This window comes from Macaca nemestrina, chromosome 14 (assembly GCF_043159975.1).
Source record: "Macaca nemestrina isolate mMacNem1 chromosome 14, mMacNem.hap1, whole genome shotgun sequence".
Taxonomy (NCBI): Eukaryota; Metazoa; Chordata; class Mammalia; order Primates; family Cercopithecidae; genus Macaca; species Macaca nemestrina.
The window spans coordinates 18974267-19001137 of record NC_092138.1 but is presented as its reverse complement, the minus strand read 5'-3'; the positions used below and the strand labels follow the sequence as shown (position 1 = coordinate 19001137).

Genomic DNA, 26871 nt, shown 5'->3' with positions numbered 1-26871 from the left:
TATAGTCACTAAGCCAAGAAATGTAATGTACTTAATGAAGATTCTAATTAAGACTGTTAATGTATTTAATGAAGATTCTAACAAAGATTGATTCTAATAAAATCAGCAGTTTTCTTCTCATTAATAGGATTTCGTAACTGAACCTCTTACTACTCAGGCTGTGATAATTCCTTGAGATATGGATGTACAGATACATGTTCATATTTCCTACTGTATCAATTAGAAAATTTTCTTTCCAGCTGAAAGTTACATAAACCCCAGCTAGTCATGGCTTATGTAAATGCAAGGTTTTTTTTTTTTTTTTTTTTTTTGTCTTCACATAATAAAAGTCTGGAGTTAGCAAGCCCAGCAATGGTGTGATGGCTCCGTGATGTGATCATGGACCCAGCTTCTTCCTATCCTTCTGATCAGCATGTTTAACCTTTTAGCCAGCTGATAGCTACAGCATCATACCTAAGACAAGAAGAAGAGAGAAGGGATGGCGTGGTGCTAGCCTCATCCACCCCTTTCGTTATGAGAGCAAATGTTCATCTACAGATCCCAGCTTATGTTGTATATGTCAGGAAAATGTCATATGACTATACTTGACAAAGGCTGGAAAGATAAAATTTATTTTCAAAAGTCTGTAAGAACTGTAGGAGAGAGGAGGTAAAGAAATACTGGGAAAGTGTTGGGTTACCAGTCAACAGATCTACAGTGTCTGCCAAATTTCACTTATTTCTTTTTCTTTTCCACTCTTTCTGGTGTTGGTCAACCTATGCATTGTTATACATTGTGACTATTAGACTGGAGCATACAAAATTTCTAATATTTATATATTGTTGATGTATAAGAATGACATTCCCATATGGCTTAATTTAATAGTTGCATTAAAAGCTTTGATAAAAGTTCTTATTATCAAGTACACAGAAAATAAACTATGAAGGTTTAATATCGATATTATTCAGTCCATTTAAAATTTCCAGTATCTTTGAAAAACATTTGAGTCCATGTGGTAAATGGTAAATGAATAATGAAGTTACTGAACTTACTGAAGTTCTGAATGCCACGTAAATTACTTTATGTGGAAAACTTTTAAAATGTGTGCTCCAGGTAAAATGGAAGGAAATAAGTTGGATAATATGAAGAGCTCCTTTAATGTAAAAGAACTGGTGCTTACTAGGTACTGGAAAAGACACAAAAATCGATCAGAATTAAGATGAACAAGCTCTCAAGGGACATAAATATGGTAATTGTACACAGTGATGACAAAATGCTGACACTGAGTAGTTATTTGATCCATATTACATCTAGATTTCTGTAGCAACTTTGATTACTTACGTTTGTATTTTGTTTTATAATTTTTAAAAGTATTTCTCATTCTTTGTCCTTTCAATGCTCACATTATCCCTTTGAGGTTATGTGATTTACTGATTTGATTAATAACATAATAAATATCATTAAATGTGGAAGTTAAGTGGCTTTCCCAAGATTGCATGACAATCTACTTCTGAATCTGAAGTTTTCGAGGTCCTTGAGGACCTAGGAGATGTCAAATAGAAGACGAAAAAACAAAAAGGATCAAATTGTCAAGGCAGACTCTCATGAGTCATAGCTCTTACCCACTATCAAACTTTCCTAGTAATTCAGAGTACAAGCAATTGCTGGGCAAAGCTTGCTTCCCTGAGAGAAGTCTAACACCATTACCTCAGCTCCCCAAAGCCCTTCTTCTCTCACGTAAGGAGCAATCTGGTCAACCCTAGCTTGTGAGTTTTCACAATGCATGTAGCATGTTTGTTACATAGTGGGAGCCATTTCAGGCATAAAGCATGATTTTTTTTTTACTCCACTAATTATCTAATGAATCATTTTCTCAAAAATCCATAAATTCCAGGTTTATGTACAACAAGGAGCCTGGGTAAATCAGGTATTTCCTGCTAAAAGCATTTGACATATAAGGTCTTTCCATTATCTTTTCACTAGTAAAAAGCCAGGAGGGGTAGCTCACACCTCTAATCTGAGCACTTTGGAAGGCTGAGGCAGGAAGATCACTTGAGCACAGGGTACCATAGGGAAAAGCCGTATCTACAAAAAATAAAAATAAAAAATTAGCTGGGCATGGTAGTGCACACCTGTGGCCCCAGCTACTTGTAAGGCTGAGGTAGGAGGCTACTGCATCACTGCACTCCAGCAGTACTGCACTCCTGCTATACCAGAGAGTAGGTTACAGCGTGTTTGCAAGGGTAGTTGTCCAGGGAATTTCCTTTTTTGGCAAGCACCCTCAGTAAATGGAAATTAGATGTTACGGTCCTGCCATCAACTCTTTTTCTAGAGTGAATGCTTTTTTTCTGAGGCCATGCTGGATATGTTATACTGGGCATGTAAAACATGTTTATGAAATTGTCGTCAATGTGCTAAACAGTATTTACACACGGATTTTGATCAAAATGCAATTTTGAGTTTATGTTTTATCATCTCTTTAATTATTCACTGGGAGTGATCCTGTCCTGTCCATAAATGAAAACTCATGGGGGCCAATGATTCTCCAGTATTAGATGCTCCTACAGTCACATTAAATTGTAAACACAGTCTCAGTTCAGAAATTCAAATATTTAGATTCACAGACATTTTGAAATTCTCCCCTCTCTGCAGTTCAGTCCTTCTTTAGACTGAAAATCTGCCTGAGTGAGAGAGGCTGTCTCTGTTACATCCTGCCACATAAAACAAACTTGCCCAAAACCTAGTGATTTAAAACAATTACCATTATTTGTTCACAGTTCTTTGGATCTGTGATTTGGGCTGGGCTCAGCAGTGTGGTTCCTTTACTTGTCTCAGCTGAGCTCATTTACATATCCGGTTACTGACTGGCAATTCTCTGGGACACTGTGATACAAATTTCTCATCATCCAACGAGCTGGTGCAGGCCTATTCACAGGGTGAAGATCACAGGGGTTCACAGCAAGAAAGGGTAAGCCCCAAATGAGCAAACACTTTAAACACCTTCTAGAGCTGACCAAGTCAATCAGCCAACCTAGATTTAAGGTATGGAGAAACAAACTGCACTTTTTGATCAAAGGATTTGTAATATTGAGTTACAAGAGCATATATTTAAACAGGGGAAAGATACGTGGCCAATTTTACAGTCTACCACAAATAACTTAAGCTTCTATTTAACATTTTTTGCTCTCTTATATCCTCTACATATCACTAGCTACTATTGAATTTCTGCCAGTGTCAAATAAATAAATAAATAAATAAATAAACAAATAAATAAATAAATAAAATAAGGAGGAAAGGGAAGAGAGGTGAGAGAATCAGTTTTTACTCAGCAGGGTGACTTCTAGCTCCCTAGACCTGGAATGATTAAGATTGACTCTTCCATGAGATGCAGCCATGGCCTCCTCAGTGGCTCTCTCTACTGGAGATCTCTTTTGTCCTTAACCTTGGCCAGATACATTTGCAGTCTGGTGGCTGCTTTTATGTCCTCTTTTGGCTCCTCAGCATCAAGATTGATACCTCCAGACTCTCAAGTAGGACCCAAAACAGCCTGACACCTACTCTCTGTGGACTACAGGACATCTCAGCACAGCAAAAGTCTTCTGGATATACCACCAAAGAAGCTCAGTAGCCTTTCTTCTGCCTTTAGATTTCCTGGATGATAATTAGACCTCAGTCCTCAATTCCTCAATCTATGTTTGCTTTATTAGTCATAAGGCCAGCACCAAGTCTTTTTCTCCCATATGAACAAATTTCAAAGCTTTCAGTGTTTCCCTTTATGCTTTAGGTTAGAAAGTGGCACTCCAATCCACTCCTCCTCCAAAAGAAGGGGTGGCGACTTTCAGCCTAGGGAGACTCTCTCCAAAGAAACATTATCACTAGTCTGTGCCTTTAATATTTTTTTTCTGATTCCTGTTTATGTCTTTGATCTGGCAGAGGGATACAAAAGTCACAGAACAAATTCCATTTGTGAATTCTGCATATGGTATGTGCATTGGCAGGGAATCTTTATTCTCTTTGTAAATTCTGCATATAGTCTATGTGTCTTGGTGCTGGAGTCATTGGTGTACCAATTAAAATGACTGGGGCAGGAAAGATTATATCCTGTTATGGAGGGAGGGAGGGAGGCAGGAAAGGAAGGAGGGAGGGAGGGAGGGAGGAAGGAAGGAAGGAAGGAAGGGGAAGGGAAAGGGAAGGGAAAGGAAAGGGAAGGAGAAGGAGGGAGGAAGAGAGGGAGAGAGGAAAGGAGAAGGGAAAGAAGAAAGGGAGGGAGGAGGGGAAGAAGAAGGAGGGAGGAAGAAAATTTACATTTTAGGTATCTTAGTCTGGAGCTTGCTCATCTTTATTTTGTAGTTGTGGGCTTCAGTTCACAGAATAAACAAGGTGATTACATATATATACTTTATAGACTGCCATCTTCAGTGCTGAAATCTTTATTTTATTTTCTAAGATGAGACATACCCTGGCCTCTTTTTATGTGATACTAAAATCCCCAGAACCACCAAAACAGACTAGAAAATCCCTTTATTTGAACAGCTCATGGGTCTTGACTTGCAGGATTCTGAAGGGAAGGACTATTTATGGATGCCCAAGCATGCGGGCAGACCTAAGGAACAATTGCATGGAAACTCATGTGAAGTTAAATTGGCAATCAGCTCTAGCCTTTCTTATGGCAGAGTTGCCTATTGGGTAAATAATATGCATTTTATAAAAACATTCATAAATGTAAATTCACACAAGAGACTGAAATGGCTGCTTAGGGTTAAATGAAATACATATTAACAATACTTATGAATAGTAAATAGCATGCACTTTTAAAATGTGCTCAACGTGTATTTACATAATAGCCTGTAAGAGTTCCACTGTCAAGTAAATAATACTGTAGTTGCCCTTAAAAGTCTTTAATTACCTACAGTATTTGCAAAGTATGTTGTAATGGATTTCTGGTTTGTGTTAGCACTCCACTCTCTTCTCAAATTTGTTCCTTTTCTTCCCTGATTTCAAATACATACATATATATATATATATATATATATATATATATTTTTTTTTTTTTTTTATGAAAATAATTTTAAATTGGCATTGAAATAAACCACCCATCTAGATAGAATGGTCTTGAACGGTTTCACTTCTGTGAAAAGGAAACTTTTAAAGTGAGATGGCAATATCATGCTGACATCGTACCCATGAAGAGCATCTTATACATGAAAACAAGTAAACAAAGAAGAGAGCCCCTGCAAGGTGGGGTGATGGGGCTGTTGATTGTGGGAAGATTATGCTTTGGCGAACTGCAGCCAATGTTTCAGCCCTCTCCTGGGCTGTTCTTATTCTTCCACTGTATCACAGGGATCGGACCCCCACAAACTACGGCCCTAATCTCTCTTACCAACTAGTTTCTGGCCCTTTTAGGGCGTGGAGAGTACTGGCTGGAGGCTGGAAGGTAGGGAGAAGGTGTAAGTCTGATTTCTTACCTTTTCTCTCTGCTCAAGGATACATTCACCAGTGGCTGTGGCACCCTACACCTCTGTCTCACCTTCTAGCCCACCCCCACAGTTCTCCATGGTTCCAGAAGCTATCTGTGGTCCAGGCACCTGGGCTCCAGTCACACAACTTCCTCTGGTTGATGCAGGATTTTTCTCAATCCTTTCAATGGTCTTGAGAATGGGATACCCTGTTTAGTCGACCCGTGATGCTCAACCCCTTGTGGGAGAGAGCATGTGAGTGAGCAAGTGTGGGATCTGGCTGGCCACTTAGGGTGCCGACAGAAGCAGGCTCCATGCGGGCCCCACGGTGGTGCCCAGGTGGGGATGCCTGTGACCTCCGAAGCCCCAGAGGCATGCTATGGTGCTCTCTTAGCTCCGCCATCCAGGGACAGCAGTGTATTATCAGCTCAGTGGGCCCCTTGCCTCATAGCGTGGGGCAGCTCCCCTCTGCTGGCAAGGGCAAAGGACCAGTGTGACAGCCCTTTTTGGGTACCTGCACTCAGTGGGCCTCAAGCTCTTGTCCAGGATCCGAGAAGAATGAGGTTGTCCAGACACTTGAAGGATGGTGAAGGTGGAGAATTTTATTAAGTGATGGAAAAAGGCTCCTGGTGGAGTGGGAAGCTGGAGAGGGGATGGGATGGGCAGGTAATCTTCCCTTGCAGTCTGGCTGTCTCCGGCCAGCTCTTTCCTATAGTCAGGCCATTCTCCAAAGTTAAGCCATCTTTCCTCTGAAGTCCAGCTGTCCCTCTGAAGACAAGTCACCTCTCTCCAGTCAAGCTGCTTCTCTCCCTCTACCAACTGAGTCTCGAGTCTTTATAGGCAAAGATGGGGGGCAGGGAGGGCCTTGAGTAGTTCTGGAAAAAGCAACTTTCAGTTGATAAAAAGACATTATTCTTGTAAATCCATTACAACATACTTTGCAAATACTGTAGGTAATTAAATACTTTTAAAGGCAACTACAGTATTATTTACTTGACAGTGGAACTCTTACAGGCTATTATGTAAATACACATTAAGCACATTTTAAAAGTGCATGCTTTTTACTATTCATAAGTGTTGAAAGAACCAATCAGGACAGAGTAGGGGAACAAGGATGGAAGTTCTCACTTTGAACTGCAGGTTTTAGGCTGGAAGGTGGGGTTTTGTCGGGGACCTGCCCCTGTCTGCCTAGAATTTCTCTGCCTCCTGCCTCTATCATAGTCCTCAAGGTCACAGCTTCCTTCAGTTGCTAATGTCAGTGCTACCTCATTTTTTCTCAATTGATCTTCAGCTCTTGTAATCTAGTAACCGATTACCCATATTAAATTACTCCTATTGAATTCCCTGGTGTGGTGAGCTTTGTTTCTTAGATGTTCTCTGACTGATAAAACTGTCAAGTGAATGTTCTTTTTTCTGAAGAAGTTGTCCATGGGCTAAACTAGGCACAGTCAGAGATTAAGTGCCTTCTTTCCTGTGCCCTGCAAACTGTCTCCTGTGACTTTGGATTACATCTGTTAGAACTCACCTGATATTAACACCTTTTTAAGAGGAAGTAGGCAACTTTAGACATAATGTTTGGATGGAAGAGAAGTAAATCTAGATATTCAGAGCCAACTACTTAAAAAGACATCAATGCATCAGAAATCGTATTAATGCAAATAGTGACTGTTTTGTTTGGTCAGTTTTGATCATCCCCTACTTACAGCTTCGGCATCCCCAGCTTCCAGGGGTTCCCGACTGTAAGAATCACTTCTTGTTTCTTTGCTATTGCACCTCTCCTGGGCCATGCAGTTGTAATCTAGAAAGAACTTCGGGGCACAGCAAGTTATGAAAATCAGTGAAAAGGTGGAGGACATTTTGATAAAATGAAAAGTGTGTGCCTTAACTGGAAATATTTCATTTTTGTTTTTAAACTAATGACTGTGTATGAGCCATATGAAACCCAACTGCTGCTTCTTCCATATTCCCGACCTTCCTCTGCCACACTTTTCACTACCATGATCTGCCACGTTCTTGCCTTGGATTTGTTGATGAAAAGAGTCAAATTTTGTAAAATATTTGAAGAAATTTATTCTGAGCCGATTATGAGTGGCCATGGCCCATGATGCACCCCTCAGAAGATCCTGAGAACATGTGCCCAAGCTGGTTGGGGTGAAGTTTGGTTTTCTACATTTTAGAGAGACATGAGACTTTAATCAAATACATTTAAGAAATACATTGGTTTGGTCCAGAAAGCAGGGACAGCTCAATGTGGGATGTTGGGGGTGCTTCTGGTTATAGGCAGATTTAAAAACTATCTGGTTGACAATTGGTTAAATTTATCTAAAGACCTAAGGTCAATAGAAAGAAAATGTCTGGGTTAAGATGAGGGATTGTGGAGACCAAAGTTCTTATTGTGCAGATGAAGGTTTCAGGTAGCAAACTCTGGAGAGCATAGATTGTAAATGCTTTTTATCAGACTTGAGGTCTGTGTTGGTGTTAATGACAGGGAGATATAATGAGGCATGCCAAACCCCCACTTCCCGTCATGGCCTAAACCAGTCTTTCAGCTTAAATTTTAAGAGTGCACTGGCTGAGAAAGAAGTTTATTCAAATGGTTAGGGTGTCTTAGAATTTTATTTTTGGTTTGCAGATTTTACGGTTTCATGGATCGTACCTCACATCCTGGTCACACCCTTAAGTTCTGTGCTCATTCTCAACCTCACTTTTTCTTCATCAATTCCTGTCCTTCCTACTGTGTAGTGAGAAACAGATGGTATTTGAGAATCAATTATTAGAAATCCATTATTTTGAAAGTTTTCACAGTTAAATTTTTCAATCTTATTTTATTAAAATATTAAAACATATTCAACTACTCCATATTTTATTTAATGTATACATTGAATTTCACCACTACTAAGTAGGGAGAAAGGGGGAGAAGAGTTAGGCACTGTTTGAAATATTTTAATTCATTCCATCCTATGCTACCCTTACCCCATAATCTTCCTTTGTATGTAATTGACTCTAACAACAGTGCCTTCAGGAGATGAAAGTTATGTCCAGGATAGGCAGGGGATGAGGACAGCTAGGGAAAGTCACTAAAAACAACTATCCCAGGTCATGGTACTTCCTGGAGCTGAATTATCCTAGCTAAAGGTGCACTGGCCCCCAGACTGCTGCAGCTGGGATGGCTGGGAGATCACTGAATCCATTGTCTTCCATTCTTCCATATTTATTAAGGATCTGCTCTTCACTAGGCACTACCCTGAATACTGGGAACAGACTGGTAAAAAATATAAACAAGGCTTTTTTTTTTTCCCTCTGAACTTTTTACTGGCCTGCTGCTCCCCAAAGGGTACCCTGCTTCTGCTGGCATAATGCCTCAGAACTTTGGTATCGCTGGTCTCAGACACCACTTTGCCATCCACTGTCTGGCGGGTTGTGTCTTTTGGATGGTTTGCATGGAGTCGCTGCAGTCCAGGGCATCACCAAGATTGATGTCCTTGCCATCTTCCAGCAGGCAGCAGTAGGTGGTGATCTCAGCCTCCAGCTTGACTTTGATGTTCAGCAGGGCCTCGTACTCCTGGGCCTGGTGCTGTCCCTCTGCCCAAGTCTGTGCCAGCATTGACTCCAGGTGCAGCAGAATCCCGTTGAGCTGCTCCATCTGCAGAGTGTAGCAGGCCTCCACCTCCCTCAGGCTGCTGCAAGCTAGCCTTCAGGTTTCTCATCAAGTCCAGGTTGATCTCCAAAGACTGGACTGTACTTCTCAGCTCAGTGAGCATCATCTCAGCAGCTCCAACTTTGGGAGACTGCATGGTGACCACTGCGGTGCTCTCCTTAGTCTGCTGAGACCAGTACTTATCCAGCTTCTCTCAGTTCTTCCAAGCCAGCTCGTCATATTGGGCCTGGATGTCTGTCATGGTCTTGGCGAGGTCCTGAGATTTGGGGGCATCTACCTCCACGGTCAACCCAGAACTGGCAATCTGGGCTTGTAGGCCTTTTACTTCCTCTTCGTGGTTCTTCTTCATGAAGAGCAGCTCCTCCTTGAGAGCCTCGATCTGTGTCTCCAGCTGCAGCCAGGTGACATCGGGGTCATTGATGACCTTGTGGAGCCCATGGATGTCGTTCTCCACAGACTGGTGCATGGCCAGTTCTGTCTCATACTTGACTCTAAAGTCATCAGCAGCAAGACGGGCATTATCTAACTGCAGAACGATGCGAGCATTGTCCACAGTATTTGTGAAGATCTGAGCCCTCAGGTCCTCGATGGTCTTGAAGTAATAGCTCCAGTCTCTGACCTAGGGTCCCTTCTTCTCCAGGGGCTCCCAGATTTTGCTCTCCAGCTTCTCGTTCTTGGTCTCCAGGCTCCTCACTCTGTCCAGGTACGGGGCCAGGCGTTTGTTCAGGCTTTTCATGGTCTCCTTCTCGTTCTGGATGCCTCTCATTCCTGTTAGACCCCCGGCCATCCCCACGGCCAGGCCCCTGGACCCCATGCCACCCAGGAAGCTGATGGAGCGGGATACGGAGATCCTGGAACCAGAATCCCTGGCACCCGCATAGACGCTGGCCACGCTGCTGACAGGCCGGGTGCCGTAGCTGGACACCTGGACAGAGCCCAGGGACTAGTAGTTGGTAGAGAAGTTGGAGCAAGTGGTGAAGCTCATACTGTCTGGGGAGGAGAGAAAGAGGACAGGACTCAGGCTTTGCCGATGACCCACAAGACTCTTTTGCTCATGGAAACTCTGATTCTATGATGGTGAGGAAGGGTTGTTGATAAACATTGAACATGTAAACAATGACATAAAAAATATGATTTTGGAAAGTGATAAATACCATGATGTTAATAAAATGAGAAGCTGAAAGAAAAAAAATGAAGGGCAAGGGGCAATCTTTGATTGAGTGATGAGATAGAACCTCTGAGAAAGGATATTTGAATGATGGAAGAAGCCAGTCATACAATCCTCTAGGGGAGAAGAACTCTGTGTGGTAGGAAGAGCAAGCACTGAGGCCCTGACTACAGGCAAATTTGGTAGATTTGCAGAACATAAAGAAGGCCAGTATGACTGGGGTCACAGGGAGAGGGAGATAGGAAACGATTCTAAAGTTAGAGTAGACCACCAGGTGATAAATTACGTCGTGGTGGTTTAGAATAGGCCAACTGTTTGGATTTTTTTCAGGTTCGTATAGACAAGAAAACTTAGGCTTGGTGAGGTGAAATGACTTGCTGGATTTTACATAGTTTGGTAGCTGTAGAGAGGAAAGCCCAGTCAGGGATTCTTCGGTGTTCACTACCTTTATTATTCCTGCAGTACTCATATTGATATATTTACCTGCTTAAAAATAACAATCACTACAGCAAGCATCTCTTGACCCATTTTTTTTTTTTAAGTTTCTGAGCTGTAGAGGTTTTTTAGTATCAATTGATCTGATCTTGTACTATTTGACAGAGCAAAGTCTTGGCAGTCCTTAGGCACAGAAGCACTCTTGGAAAAGCGCAGGTGCTGTTGGGAGCACAGAGGGCATGTAAATCAGTAAGCGGCATTAAGGTATCATTCATCAACTGGAGTCTGTTCCGAGTACTAAGTGGCGCTGCCCTCTGAAGATACCAGCCTATGCTGGAGCTGTAAATCTAAGGCCATGCTCTCTTATAATTATCAAAGATCCCATGGCAATTTTTCCAAGAGATGAGGCGTTAAGTCCAATGTCCTGGCCCAAATCCAACCCAGGAAATTACTTTTTGCCTACCTAAATTGCACTTAGCCTTCAATTTGAAATTAATTCTCAAGTTCTTCCTTGAAAACTATTTCTGGTATAGTGCTGCTGAAGTAACAGGTCCCATTGTGTGTGAGAATTTCTTCCTCCTCCTAGCCTTCTCCTCAGCCTCTTTCCCTAACCTAATCCCCAAAATGCATGCATTTCACCAGCTCAGAATGATAGGTTGGATACCTATCACTGTTGATTGCAATGATTGTTTGAATACATCCACCACTCTCTCTGTTCAACAAAGTGACGCAAATACCCATAATACTGTGTATTCTTGGAAATAAGTTAAACTTCCTTCTATCCCTGGAACTCTCAGCAACCACGTCACCTGCCTTGAGACCATTAGAGTTAAATCATTATGCTTTTTATTTCTGTTTACATCAGTTATCATAAGAAGCCAGGATGCCCCAGTCATGCCTTTTCTCCTGGATGTATATTCCCAGTCTCTATCTCTCTCGTACACACACACACACACACACCCCCACACACACACACACACCTACACAGAATTCAGGACTCTTTGTCTTTTTTCTGCATTGTCATGTTTTTTTTCTTCTTCAAAATACTCCTTGCTGTCTAACACATTACACACTTTAATCATTTATTCCCCCAGTGGAGAATATAAGAACTATAATGAAAATTGTTTTTGCGTCTTTTGCTTATTGGCCATAACTACAAAGTAATTGCAGGTCCTGCCATTACTTTTATGCACCAACCTAATAAGTACGAAAGCAGCACCTGTTGGCTTAGCTTGGTGGCTTATGCCTGTAATCCTAGCCTTTTGGGAGGCCAAGGAGGGCAGATCACTTGAGCCCAGGAGTTTGTGAGCAGCCTGTCCAACATGGTGAAACCCCGTTTGTACTGAAAATACAAAAATTAGCCGGGCATTGTGGCACACATCTGTAATCTGTAATCCCTGCTACTCCGGAGGCTGCAGCACAAGAATTGCTTGAATCTGGGAGGCGCAGGCTGCAGTGAGTAGAGATTGTGCCACTGCACTTCAGCCTGGGTGACAGAATGAGACTCTGTCTCATAAATAAATAAATAAATAAATAAATACAAACAAAACTGTTAAATAACCCAAGCCTGGTGATTTGGGTGAGAGCTAGGACATGCAATTGGCTGCAGAGTATTATTTGTTTGTCTATTCATTGATTATTCATTCGTTCACTTGATGAACATTTACTAGCGCCTGTTATATCAGAAAAGTGCAACATTAAGAAGATCAATATACATATCTTCCAGTCCTTAATCTAGATAAGAAAAAAAAATATGTACAGAGCTAACTAAAGAACTAACTATAAACTAGTGAGATAAAAGCATCTCCTAAGATAGGTTTGGGGATGGTAAAGGCTGTAGAATTATGACTCCATACTATTCACGGATAGCTCTATTTGATACATTTTTCTTAGAATTTAACAATGGAAGCAAATCTTACAAAGAAATGTAAGATTTTTCTTTTTATCAGAGAAGAGCAATCTCTATCATGTTTTCTTTTTTGCTTTAGAGGATAATCAATGAAAATCTAAATGTAATAATTCATTGCAGTTAAAATTGTGTCTAGCAGATTTGTCTGACGTCCCCTACTTTATATGATTTCTGATTTGTTTTTCTATCTGTCTTTTAATTGTCCTGTTGTAAGTGTATTTGTTGTTGTTTAACTCTTCTTAAATTATTTATGGTATCAGTAGGGTACAGATAATAAATATACCTTAATAGATACAGGTACTGGAGATGAAATAAGTTACTCTGCTGACCTGTGCTGAAAGTGTTAAATATATAAAGATCAAAGGTGCTATGCCCACAATCTAAGCCCCACGCTACTGTCTAATAACCAAGGTGTCTGTACATTCACACCAATCTTTTGCATATGCACATCTACAGATTTGTGATGAATTTATATGCCACTGTTCTACCTAGAGACAGCTCTTAGTGTTTATTTTAAACAATTTTATGCACAGGCAAATGCTACCGGTTGTGGAGAAAGAGGAACTATAATATAATTTACTTCACATGACAACCCAGGAATGGCCTTGTGTCTTAACTTCTGCAAACGACCTTATTGTTTCTAACTCACTGTGGTGGGCCTTTTTTATATTAGCGTCATCTATACCAACGTTTAACTTTCTTAATTTTAATTTATTTTCCTTTTTAAAATTTACATTAATTTTACTGTATTTTATATGTTCCGGTAAGCCAACTTAAACACATTCTAAAACAAGAAGGGAAATAAACATATGAATAAATAATCAAGTAAATAAAGCTTTATAAAATAGTAGTTCCTAAAACCATGCCTACATACTGAAATACATAGTAAGAAAGAACAAAACTTCCAAGGTCAAACTCTAGACCTACTGAATCTGTAAATTATGTGATCAGGACTGGAAATCTGTATTTCCAGATATAAAATATGTATGATATATACAGATGTATATGCTCCCTGGGTGATTTGAATCCCAGCAAGAATCATCAGTCTAATCTATGGGTGTGAGAAATACCGCTTTGTTTCACAATAAATTCATTCTTACTCTACTTTAACTCAGATGGGTATCAACCAACCCAGAACCAATCCATGGGTGTAACCATCATAATTGTGCATGTTTTCACAAGTCCAAGTTGTTCAGGCTTAAATAACATCATAACCCTTGTCAGCTTGCATGCTTGCATTGGCTATTACTTTTAACACAATGCTTAACAATAATTCTTAGATGTGGGAAAATGTCCGCGGCATTTTCCCATTAGAACTATTTTTATTTCCCATTTAGAACTAGTTTTCTCTATTTATCTAAATCTACCTAGATATTAATATAATTAGAGGTATAGATATATTAATTGTGTTGAGATGCTATTCATAAATTTCTATTTTCATCGAGCATTTTTTCCATCAGAGATTTGGTCAAATTTTGTTGGACTTTCTGCCAGCATCTAGAAAGATTATCATATGATTTCTTTTTAGCCATAACTATGGTAAATATAAGAATTTTTTATCTGAACTGTTCCTACATTTCTTGAAAAATCGACTTGTTCACAGTGCATTATTTTTCAATGTTTTTGGATTCTATTTGACAATATTTTATTTTACATTTTTGCATTGATACATCTAAGATTGGTCTACAGATTTGAAAGTGTGTGTGTGTGTGTGTGTGTGTGTGTGTGTGTGTGCATGCCAACTTTATCTTTTCTAAACCCAGCATTGAATTTAATGGGAAAGCACTAGAAATATTTTCCTAAAGTCAAGAAAAAGGCAAGAATACCAACACCTTTACTGCTGTATGAAATATTAGAGGTGTGAGAATTGGAAAAGAAATAAAACTATCTCTATTTGTACATGATATGACAGTATACCTGGAAAATCCTTGAGAATAAATAACGCAATTCATATAACCAATAAACAAATCAATAAATAGTATACTGTAAAATTATCAAGAAATCCATAACCTTAGTATCTACAAACTATAATCATGGAGAAGATACCATGAAAGAAAAATCCTATAGCATATTAGTGACAAAATTGGTAGAAACAAAATTAGCATAAAATAGACACAAGCTATAAGAGATGAACTTCAAAATATCTTTGAAAGACACAAAACTATCCTAGAAAAAAAATAGAGATCTTATCTTTGTGGGCAGTGCCACGAGTCAATATATAAATTTAATCCAAGCCCAGGTATTTGTTTTGTTTTGTTTGAGGGCTAGACAAATGGATTATAAAGTTCACATAGAAGATAAACTTGAAAATTTTGTTAGAAAAATCTTGAAAAAGGGTGAGAGAGCAATGAGGGAAGCTAGTCATATCAGATATTAAGTGATACTATAAAGCCCCTTATAATTAAAACAGTGTGGTATTGGTGCTTAAACAAACATAATAATGAACATAAAAGAAGATATATAGACGCGTTCTAGTTAGCGTTAATGAAAGTGTCATTGGAAATTATTGAAAAAAGAAGAAAAATGAATTTATACCTCACACTATACACCAGAATGAACTACTAATCCCTCAGGGATCTACATGTAGAAAACAAAACCATAAAAGTATTACAAGAAAACATTAATTTATTCCTTTATAATCTAGATGTGTGGAAAGCCTTTCTAGCTATACCAAAACAAATAAATAAACAAACAAAAAACAGACAAGAGAAAACATTGCTTAACTCAATTAAATATTAAATTTAAATTAATGACATGGGAATGAACACAATAAGCAAAATAAAACGATAAGAGAAGTGTTAGGGGACAGCTTCCCTGCCCTGTTGTCTGCTGGCCTCTGGAACCCTGGATGGAGAAAACACAACTTTGGCAGTGACAGATGACATACCACAACAATTGTTAAGCATTTTGAGGATCACACTTGGGGATAGAGGTTACTTCTTGGAATATGTGGAAAGAAAGATGCAACAGAGAGAACATGCCCTAGTGGACTTCTAAAGAACTAGAAATGTTTTATTCCTAAACTTGTATAATAGTTACCCAGGTGTTTGGTTTCTTGTGTTTGTATAAAGTGTACACATACATTTCCAATTGTCTTCTGTGGCTAGGTTATAGTTCACAATAATAAACACCATTAAGAAACTATCTTCACATTCTCTATTTCTTGTTAATGAATTACACTTCCTCTTTTTATTGTTTACTGACTCAAATACATTCAACCCAGTATCAAATGTTTAATCAAAAACTCCTATTATTAAACTGTATATACATAATAAACCCAATTCTTAAAAATATTCTTGTCTAGAAATAACTGAAAGGAAATACTTCATAATATTTTTCACATCTCCTGTAACGCATATGTATCTCTTTTATGATTGTGAAAAATGATATGTATCTAAAAGTACTAGTAAAAGTAACTGTAGTGAGAACTGTAGAGAAAACTGGTTTTAAGAGATTGGAATTTGCTTTCAAAAAGACAACAAGGAATTTTCCCATCTCACATTGATTCTGTGCTCCCATAGTTGAAAGAGAGATATCACCCAGGAAGAGAACAAGAAAAATACGTATTTTAAAGTAACTCACTGTAAAGAGTTTTTCTCATACATATTGTTGAATTTCATCAACACCAGAGTTCTCTTAGATCGGCAGAGCAGAAAATGTACTGATAGGTGATTCGATAAAACTCGTATTTATTGGACCCCTGTTGAGTTCCAGACACATTCCCAGGCTTTGATATTATCTCATTATTCCTTTCAGCAATCCTGGTAAGTAGGTGGCATTTTCCTATTTTATGCATGAAGAAATCGAGGATTAAAGAGGTTAAGAATTGTGCCTTAGGTCGCACAGCTGCTAAACAGCAGAGCTAGAATTTGAATCTCAATCTGATGCCAAATGCCACGCTCCTTTCTTAAAGCTCCTTGTTATGCTACAACCAGAACGAACGGGAGCCTTTGGATTCTCAATCTTGTATTTTCTCTGCATTGTGCTGACTCCCTGCAGAGCTAAGATAATGCTCTTAGAAGCATCTTTAATGGTTGTTTTGACACCTTGTTTAACAGAATTTTCTTCAGACTAAACATTCTTGGCAAGGCAGTGGTTCACCCAAGTGCTTTGTTAATTTTAAAGTGCAATAAAAAATGGAAGCCCTTATTATGGGGAGGTGGTGCAGTGCAATGGAAGGAACACTTGGCCCAGAGTCCGAAGTTCCGCTTCAGAATCCCTACTTCTGCCAGCTCACTTGGAATGGCATAGGGTGAATTAACAGCTGAGCTTGTCTGACTGGCCTGCCCACTAGCCATCTTCATATGTCTCTCCCTTCTTCTCTCCCTTACAGGGTTATGAGTGTAATTGGTGTAATAAATAGCTTTGACTGCATAGGAAACAGATGTATTTTTTTCTTTCATCACGGCCTCCTGGTTTGCTCTTTTGAACTTCCTTTTTGTAGCCCTTGATAACACTTGGCATAGGTTCTATAAAGAACCGATAGCTTTTGGTATAAGAACAGTCTCATCTTGGAATTTTTAATACTGAAATAGGAAAAAGCTTTGATCCAGTCTCAAAATTTTCAGTTTTTATCCAGTTCAGGGCTTGTCTCTTTGATACCATTTGGCTGCTCAACTTCTCCCTCTCCTTTCTGCCCACCCCTCTGAAGGCAGGGATTAGAGAGGAGAACTCAAGAGAAAAGCCAATGTCTCTTCACTCACTGGGCACCATCTTTGGGACAGCATTCTTCTCCTATGGGCAGCTGTCTGGGTTCTTCGGAATGGTCACTCCCTTCACACGTCCCTCTTGTGAATACGTTTTACAGCTCATCTCCTCAGATGCCCTCTTCAGCTTCACATCGCTGAGAAACTCCCTGTACTCAATTCTTACGGTTGGAGTCCTCCTGAGGGGGGCATCGACAAGATGGCTCCAGGTGGGATCTTTGCTAGAGGTCCCTTGAGCTCATGGGAAACTCTCAGGTCGTGTCTCATAAGAAGGTGACGGTGGAGTCTACTCCTCTTCTTCGCTCTCATTTCACCCTTCATCTTATCTCCAATTACTTTTTTTCCTCTCTCTCTTTGTCTCGCATAGGACAGAGAAAGCCCAGCAAGTCCACTCTAGAAGCAGATGCTCATCAAAAAATGAGACACTAACATTACCTTCTTGCCAACCCCCATCTCTACAGGCAGTTCTCCTGCGGACGTCTCCCTGGCTTACTTAGAGAGGTGGACCCTCCTCCACCTGGGAGTACTTGTGCCCTAGTTTCCTGACTCCGTTCCCCCAAATTCTCAGTATGTGTCTCTGACAGAGACTTGGAGGGGATGGGCGTAATGGACGCAGGACCAGATTTGCTGCTTTAATGAATACTGCAAGGACATATTTCAGATTTTTAGTGGTTCTCTTTAGAATGAGAAGGTACTTGGCATGTACTATTCTCAATTTAGAGATTTTTGCCTCAGCTCTCAGGCAATGAAAGAGCCTCATTTACAATTGTGTGACAATTAGAATCAATAGATTTTATGAAATACAGTAAAAATACCAGAAAGCCTTTCTATTTCTGGTCACCCAAATGTGATTTTTTTTCAATAAACATTTATATATTCAGTATTGCAATATGCATTGAAAATACAATGATGTATATAGTTGTATGCCCACTCTCAAGAATCCTCTATGAACTATTTCAGGAAACCAATAAAAACATTAAGTTGATTGGGATGACTCTAGAAATCTACCTAGTTTATATAATAGTAGAGAGGAAGTAAATGTTTAGTGGTATTATCAAGGGAAACTATTTTGAGAAATAGTAGTGCTATGAATATTATTACTACTTCAAACAATAATGGTAATGGAAATAATAATACTAACATATAGTTATTGAATAATGATCATGTACCAAGAGTGTATGCTTTACATGTAGTATTTTACATAGTCATCACAATAATCCTGTGAGGTAGAGACTATTATTGTCCTCACTTGACAGATTAGAAAAATAAGGCTTAGTAAAGGGTGAATGTTTTCTCAACATGACAGATCTGTTTTCCTACTATCCTTGCACTTTTAACCAGTAGGCAATACTGCCTCCTTGGAACCATGGTTTGCAGGCATATTGTGAGATAGAATAAATGCTTTCTGATAGCCGTAGCATTAAAATAAGTAGTACTTAAGAGGCTTAATAAAAGATGTTACTTTTCTGGATAGAAGAAGAATGGCTAGAACTGGGTACCATCCACCCCTACCGAATCAGCTGAAAGATGAGATTTAGAAGCTAGTCTTCATTTGAGTCTTCTTCTCTACAGGAAAGAAACATTTGGGTTCCAGACATTTGCCTTCCATTGTCTGCTTCCTGTTCATTCAAACCTGCTGACAGAGTGGCATATTTGGAAGCTGAGTTTCTGCTCTTCCTGAACTTTACAAAATGTAAGGTTGCCAGTTACTATAAGTTGAAAATAGCACCCGTATTTAGCCAAGAGTTTTCAGAGTTGGAAAGAGACTCTCGGAGTTTTTTGTTTTTTTTTTTAAGAGCAAATGAAAAAAGCTAGGATTTTTAATAACGCCTAATAGTAAGTAGAACAAAAGAAATAAGACGAGTATTTTAAAGCACACACACATGCAATGTTAAATTATATGAATAGTCTCTGTTTTCTTAGCTCACTGAAAATGATTTCCCAGAACCTTTGAGAAAGAACATAGGTACTAAATCTGATTTCCTTGAAATCCTTTTCACTTGAAATTTTATGAAGGTGCTTTATGCAGTACTGAATAAGTTGAGTCTTCTAAAAGAGTAGGTTCTGTAGCAGAAGGAATGTTGTCAGAGTTGCAAATGGTGGATGTTCAAGTATTATCACTGCCAAAAATTTAATGTAACGATTTAAACTAGCACAGACCCAAAGGCCAAACATCAAATGAAATTGGGCTGTGAATCCTGTCTTCTGGAAGAACTGCTTCCATAGATTCATAGAATGCTAAAGCTGCAAAGTAACTTAGAATTCCACTACTTTAATCTTTCGCTTTACAGGTGAGGAAACTGAGTTACAGAGAAGCTAGTATAATTGCACAAAGACAGTTTGTTTGTGACAGAAGCATGAAAAGAACCAGGATCTCATAACTCCTAGTACATCATCAACTCAGAAGTCAGCTCTTTAGCCATTTCAATAGGTGTTGATGTGGATGAAAATAATGTCATACTACAGTGATGACATAAACATATTTTGTTCTAGTAACTGTACAGCAATGTAAAGAGTTTTTAAAAATTCTTTGCAAGACTATATTGTGAAGGTGAAATAATACGTCTTTCTTTTAAAAATGTTTGTTCCTGTATTTGGCTTACTTGCTAATAAATATTAGCCTAGTGAGCATGGTCAGTGTTTAGCTGATTTTTACATTTTAACCACACCCAGTGAGGAAAAGCCTGTTGATCTTGAAATGATATAATGACGTTTGAAATGAGAATATCATTCAAGAGTTACAATCTGGCATGAAACTACAGAAGCTTTATCATACAAAAGCTTATGCTTCCTACAGAATAACAAGTGTACAGTTTATGGCTGATGCGCCAACTCCATGATGACGTCAATACACTCCTTCCATCTTTGGTATCCATCATTCAAAAAGTGTGGCATGTGATTGTGACCTCACTTCCAGTCTCTTCTTTGCATTCCCAGCAGGTGGAAGAAGAGAACAATAAAGAACAATAGACAGAGTTGAGGTATTATTGCGGAAAAGCTAAGGTTACCCTACAATCTCCTTATTTCTCCTTTTAACTCATTGCCCAGACTATGTCTCATGAACAGCCCTGTGAACAAGGGAATCTGGGAAGTATAGGTTTTTGGCGGAGCATCTTACTGCCTTTCCCCCCTAGTATTATGATTTAGTTATTAAAAAGAAGGAGAAGACTGGGCGCGGTGGCTCGCGCCTGTAATCCCAGCACTTTGGGAGGCCGAGGTGGGCGGATCACGAGGTTAGGAGATTGAGACCATCCTGGCTAACACGGTGAAACCCCGTCTCTACTAAAAAATACAAAAAAATTAGCTGGGCGTGGTGGCGGGCGCCTGTAGTCCCAGCTACTCGGGAGGCTGAGGCAGGAGAATGGCGTGAACCCGGGAGGCGGAGCTTGCAGTGAGCCGAGATCTGGCCGCTGAACTCCAGCTTGGGCAACAGAGCGAGACTCCGTCTCAAAAAAAAAAAAAAAAAAAAAGGAAGGAGAAAATGGATATGTGGCAGGCAACTGGCCGTAATTACCACACAGAGAAGCAAATTTGGAAAAGATACTAATCCAAGGTTGAAGAGACCTGTATAATATTAGTCCCGGACTCCCAGATTTCAGTTAACTGGCTTTGCATTATTGGACTCATCGCTGAACCCCTCTAAATACTTTTTCTCTCATTTTAAAGTGTGATAATCAGATTAGGAACAATTACAAAGTAACTTTAAGAGCTAAAAATGCAGATTTCTGTTACATCGAGCTGTGCAGTCCAATATAATACCCACTAGACAGACGCATGTGGTTATTAAAAGGTGGCAAGACTGAGTGGAAATTTTCTGTAAACTTAAAACACTTGATACTGAAGACTTAGTTGACAAAAATAATATAAACTATCTCATTACTAATTTTTTAAATCAATTACATGTTGAAATAGTATTTTTGATATATTGGGTGAGATAAAATATATTACTAAAATTAATTTCACCTGTTTTTAATTTTTTTAAATTGTGACTCCTAGAGAATTAAAATTACATATGTAAGCCAGGTGTGCTGGCTTGTGCCTGCTACTTGCCAGGCTGAGGCAGGAGGATTACTTAAGGGCAAGAGTTCAAAACCAACTTGGGCAACACAGCAAGACCCCATCTCTAACTTTTTTTTTTTTTTTTGAGGTGGAGTCTTGCTCTGTCGCCCAGGCTAGAGCGCAGTGGCGCGATCTTGGCTCACTGCAAGCTCCACCTCCTGGGTTCACACCATTCTGCCTCAGTCTCCTGAGTAGCTGGGACTACAGGCGCCCGCCACCACGCCCAGCTACTTTTTTGTATTTTTTAGTAGAGACAGGGTTTCACCATGTTAGCCAGGATGGTCTCACTCTCCTGACCTCATGATCCACCCGCGTTGGCCTCCCAAAGAGCTGGGATTACAGGTGTGAGCCACCGTGCCCAGCTTTTTTTTTTTTTTTTAATTGGCCAGATGTAGTGGTGTGGACCTGTAGTTCCAGATATTTGGGAAGGTGAGGTAAGAGGATTGCTTGACCTTGGGAGTTTGAGGCTGCTGTGAGCTATGATCACAACACTGCACGTTAGCCTGGGTGACATAGCAAGACCCTGTCTCTAAAAAAGAAAATAAAAAAAAAAACAAGATGTGTGGCCTATGTTGTATTTCTGTTTGACAATATTGACACACAGAAGAGTGCATCTGGCTTTTTGAAACACTTCTTCGATTTATATCATTCTACATATTCTTGCAAATGATCTTGGTAGTACTGAGTAATTAAGGCCGAGGTAAAACTACTTTTAAGAACTTCTGGAGAAAATGGTATCGTGCATTCTGGCTTGCAAATCATTTTTTAAGAAATTCACTGGAATAACCAATAAAAATGGTTGTAAAAGAAAAAGTGACAATCAACCATGGAAAAACATAACCATGTAATAGAAAGAAAGAATTTCAGCTGGTTATAATGAGAGCACATCCAGACTGAAGGTAAAGATCAAGTCAGAACCGCCATTTTCAAGGATGCTTGGCAGTATTACAGGACAGAAGGAAAGAATAGCCTGGTAAACAATACCAAAGTCTAAGATTTCAAGAATAAGGTAAAGAGGGAACAAGGAGAAATATTAATAATAACTTTTATATAGGGAAACAGTGGGAGAATCAGCCTCTGGATATTCACACTGTCTGTGAATCTCAGTGCCTGTGGGAGATACCTCTCAATGGCCCATCTGCATCTTCATTCCCTTAGGCTTTTCCTTAACCAGGGAATGTCACTGTGCCCTTGCACCACAGGCCTCAAAGACCAGGGAGGAAAACCCCCAGGCGCTGGCCTCATTGAATGACAAAAGTTGGTGTTTAAATGTTTAATCCGGCTTCTTTGTCACTTGACTGATTGAGGGTGCATTTTAAACTGGATTCCGGACTTCTCCTGGAGGAATTTGGTTCTTTGTCACTCATGGTGGAACTTTCTTGATAAGACATCTGTGCTGAGTCTCTTCCTTTCTCTTCCCACTTTCCCACTTCCCCACTAATCTACAGAAAGGAGAATAGCTGGTGCCTAGGGATGGGAGAAGGGGCAGGATAGGGAGTGATTGCTAAAGGGTACGAGGTTCCTTTTTGGGATTTTTGTTTTCTGGATTTTGTTTTTGTTTCTTGGAGGGGGAGTTTTTTAGAGACAGGATCTTACTCTGTTGCCAAGGCTGGAGTACAGTGGCACTATCATGGCTCATTGCAGCCTCAATCTCCTGGGCTCGAGTGATCCTTCCACCTCATCCTCCCAAGTGGCTGGGAGCACAGATGCATGCCACTAAGCCCGGCTAATTTTTTTTTTTTTTAATTTTTTGTAGAGATGGAGTCTTGCTATGTTGCCCAGACTGATCTTAAACTCCTGGCCTCCAGGCATCCTCCAGCCTTGTCCTCCCAAAGTGCTGTTATAGGTGTGAGCCACCGTGCCTGGCCCCTTTGTGGGATGATAAAAATATTTTAGTTAAATAGTGGTGACAGTTGCATAATTCTGTAAATATGTTAAAAGTCACTGAACTCTACAGTCTGTGGATTATATCTCAATTAAGCTGTGGGGGGAGAATGCTGACCTGGTGGTTGTGCATGACTGGGAAAGAATCGTGGTTGCAAAAGTATTGGAAATATGAACAATTATGAATATTATAGTCACATAAAAGGAAATAAATGTTTTTAACTTTGACAAAGAGAAAATACGGAATGATGAAGTAAGAAAGAAGGGAGAGAAAAATAAGATGTAGGATGTATGTGCTAAGTTCCCAATTTTTCATTTGCAGAACTAATCTTTAACCTGTCTAAAAACAAAAAATTTAAAAATTCATATGATTCCATCCTCACTGTTTTTGATAATTACTTTTCTTAATCTTATAGAGATGTTTTTGGGAACTCATATTTATAGTGATAAAAATATTTTTGAGAATTTAACCCACTTTGATTTTTTTTTAATTTAATTTAATTTTTTTATTTTTTGGAGATGAAGTCTCACCCTATCACCTAGGCTGAAGTGCAGTGGCACGATCTCGGTTCACTGCAACTTCCACCTCCTAGGTTCAAGCCATTCCCCTGCCTCAGCCTCCTGACTAGCTGGAATTACAAGCGTGCACCACCATGCCTGGCTAATTTTGGTATTCTTAGCAGAGACGGGATGTTGCCATGTTGGCCAGCTTGGTCTCAAACTCCTGACCTCAAGTGATTCGCCTGCCTCAGCCTCCGGAAGTGCTGGGATTACAGGCGTCAGCCACTGCACCCAGCCTTAACACACTTTTAACTGGGTTTTTTTCTTCCATTATATTTTAGGAAAATTAAATTTAATAGAAATTATTTTTTAAAATACTACATATAGAATAACCTTATATTTGCAAAACTCTTGTCTCTCCTCTTGTTCATCTTTCTCTAGAATCATATGGCAAGTAATTACTGAATTATTATTTTGTGACATATTCACTACTATGTGAACTTATTTTTTGCAAAACTCTGTCTCTCCTCCTGTTCTCTTTCTCTAAAATTGTATGGGGACATATTGAGGATGATAGTCACTTAACATTAAACATGGTAATTACCAAGAGGTTGGATTATTGGTAAATTTCTTACTCTATGCTTTGTCATTTTCTGCACTGATTAAATTTATCATGAGTTCACAATTGTCAAAAACTAATCAAGTTGAATTTAATATGTATATGTAAATAAAAATATATAATACACTGGCTGGGCATGGTGGCTCACGCCTGTAATCCCAGCACTTTGGGAGTCCGAGGCGGGCGGATCACGAGGTCAGGAGATCGAGACCATCCTGGCCAACGTGGTGAAACCCAATCTCTACTAAAAATACAAAAATTAGCTGGATGTGGTGGCACGTGCCTGTAATCCCAGCTACTCGGGAGGCTGAGGCAGGGGAATTGCTTGAACCCAGAAGGTGGAGGTTGTGGTAAGCCAAGATTGCGCCACTGCACTCCAGCCTGGTGACAGAGCGAGACTCCATCTCAAAAAAAAAAAGAAAAAAAAGTAATAGGCTGTGGAATGTGACTTTCATTATTTTCTTGGAATTGTGGATAAACAGTTAAAGATAGAAACGCTGGAGGACAAGCAATAGCTCAATTGTGTTCCCAAAAGCAGCATGGTTGGGGTATGGGTGCACCTCCAGAGGACAGGAGCCAGGGGTAGGACAAGAGCTCAGCTTTAAGGCACATTCCTGATGCAAAGGAGAGTGTCCACCAGAAGTTCCTGAGCGTCGGGGGCTAAGATGATCTCTATAGAACCACAAACACACTCAGGGTCAAAAGAATGATCTTTTAGTGATCTTCAGCAACGGGAGCTGTCAAAAGAAAAGAGAACCATAAACACAAAGACTTCTCTTTTCCTTCCCCCTCTCTCCCACCTCCTTTCCTGTCCCCTTTCCTCCCGGTTCCTCCCTCCTCATCCACTGGATCTCACTCACTATTCTTCTCTTCCCACAGTCACCTCCAAACAGCTCTCCCCCTCTCTCTCTGGACCTCCTGGGACAATGTCTTCCATGAACGTACGCTTTTATCAAGACTTGAAAAGGGTCTGTCCTCAAACATCTGATTTAGACTGTTCAGCTGCCCTCGAATCAAAGGTCTAACCAAGCTCTTGACTTGGATAAAGGAAAAAATGCATAGAACACTCAATCTTCCTTATTTATTTTTCATAGTAGTAAATATGTCACAAAATAATAATTCAGTAATTCCTTGCCACAGAAATTAAAATTTTCTCTTCCCTTTGGGAGTCAAATAATTTTCGTTCAGATTTAATTTAATTTAGAATAGAGGTAACCCAACAGATTCAGTGGTTTCTACTTTTTAAAGTTTTGTTGAAATTGTAATTCTCTCTTTCTCTCCCTCTGTGAAGGAGGTATGTGTTTGTGCAATGCAGATACGTGGTAGTTTTATTTTGTGTTAGTTTCCCTGTAGAAAGTAAAACCTAGGAGTGTTTAAGAGGTGATAATATTATTCAGACAACAATAGGAAACTATCCCTTCTGAACTCAGAGCAAACTCATCTTGTCTTCATCTAGGGCCATGCTCTCCTTTGCGACTTGCCTGAGTTTCCCTCTGAATTCTCCTTTTCTGAAAGGAAAAAACAAAATCTACACTAGGTCAATACACAGTGAGTATGAACAACACACCCACAACAAAGGTCTTTATTTGAATGACCACCTGTTTTACTTGTCACTCAGAGCAAAAGAAACGCAGTGATAATGGGTACATGGTATAGAACAAATAACTAGTAAAAAGTACTGGGTATGGGCCAGGTGCAGGGGCTCATGCCTGTAATCCCAACACTTTGGGAGGCCGAGGCAGGCGGATCAAGAGGTCAGGAGGTCGAGACCATCCTGGCTAACACGGTGAAACCCTGTCTGTACTAAAAAAAAAAAAAAAAATAGCCGGGCGTGGTGGTGGGTGCCTGTAGTCCCAGCTACTCGGGAGACGGAGGCAGGAGAATGGCGTGAACCTGGGAGACGGAGCTTGCAGTGAGCCGAGATCGCGCCACTGCACTCCAGACTGGGCGACACAGCGTGACTCCATTTCAAAAAATAATAATAATAAAAAATAAAAAGTACAGGGTATGGTGAAGCAAGCACGTCACAGAATGGTACCCTGCTATCAATTGTAGATATACAGGTGTACCCTGCTATCAACTGTTATCCAACTGACAGGCTGTGGAGAAGACTAGAACACAATATGCAAAATGGAGACAGCAATTGTGATGAGGAGTTAAAATTATAGTAGATAACTACCCCTAGTTCTCGATTTTTCTGTAATGTTATTACAAAAAAGAAAGAAGGCAGAGAAGAAAGATTAAGATCTTTAGAGCTTTGTCCCATGTTGTAACACTGGCCTTCCACATCCATAGCTGGTTTAGCTTCTCTGAGCTTTGTTTTATATTCTGTAAATCTGGAAGAGTAGCAAAAATATTGCATAGTTCTTATTAAGATGAGAAATCAAAATGAAATATTATGTATGCCTAGAAGATATTGTCTAAGAAATAAAAATATATCTGTGTTGGTATTATAATTAGTTTAGACTACTTTAAATAAATTTTGTTTATTAAA

The 26871-nt window shown here is 39.7% G+C and overlaps 2 long non-coding RNA genes and 1 pseudogene across 3 annotated transcripts in view; 1 reads left to right on the top strand and 2 right to left on the bottom strand.

The window, feature by feature from the left end:
* The window catches only part of LOC112422985 (uncharacterized), a 182123-nt gene that overhangs the window by 129981 nt on the left and 25271 nt on the right, over positions 1–26871 (top strand). Inside the window, exon 8 of the long non-coding RNA XR_011612419.1 lies at positions 25834–25925. This is a non-coding gene — a long non-coding RNA (uncharacterized lncRNA). The remainder of the gene's footprint in view (positions 1–25833; positions 25926–26871) is intronic.
* The window catches only part of LOC105498722 (uncharacterized), a 46525-nt gene continuing 25832 nt past the window's right edge, over positions 6179–26871 (bottom strand). The window contains exons 3-4 of one of the 2 annotated variants that reach the window (XR_011612420.1): positions 7142–7246; positions 6179–6313 (exon numbers count right to left, since the gene is read on the bottom strand). This is a non-coding gene — a long non-coding RNA (uncharacterized lncRNA). Of the gene's footprint in view, positions 6327–7141; positions 7247–26871 lie in introns of both variants that reach the window. The other variant, XR_011612421.1, reaches the window with a different exon arrangement.
* LOC112423006 (keratin, type I cytoskeletal 18 pseudogene) lies at positions 8678–10733 on the bottom strand (annotated as a pseudogene).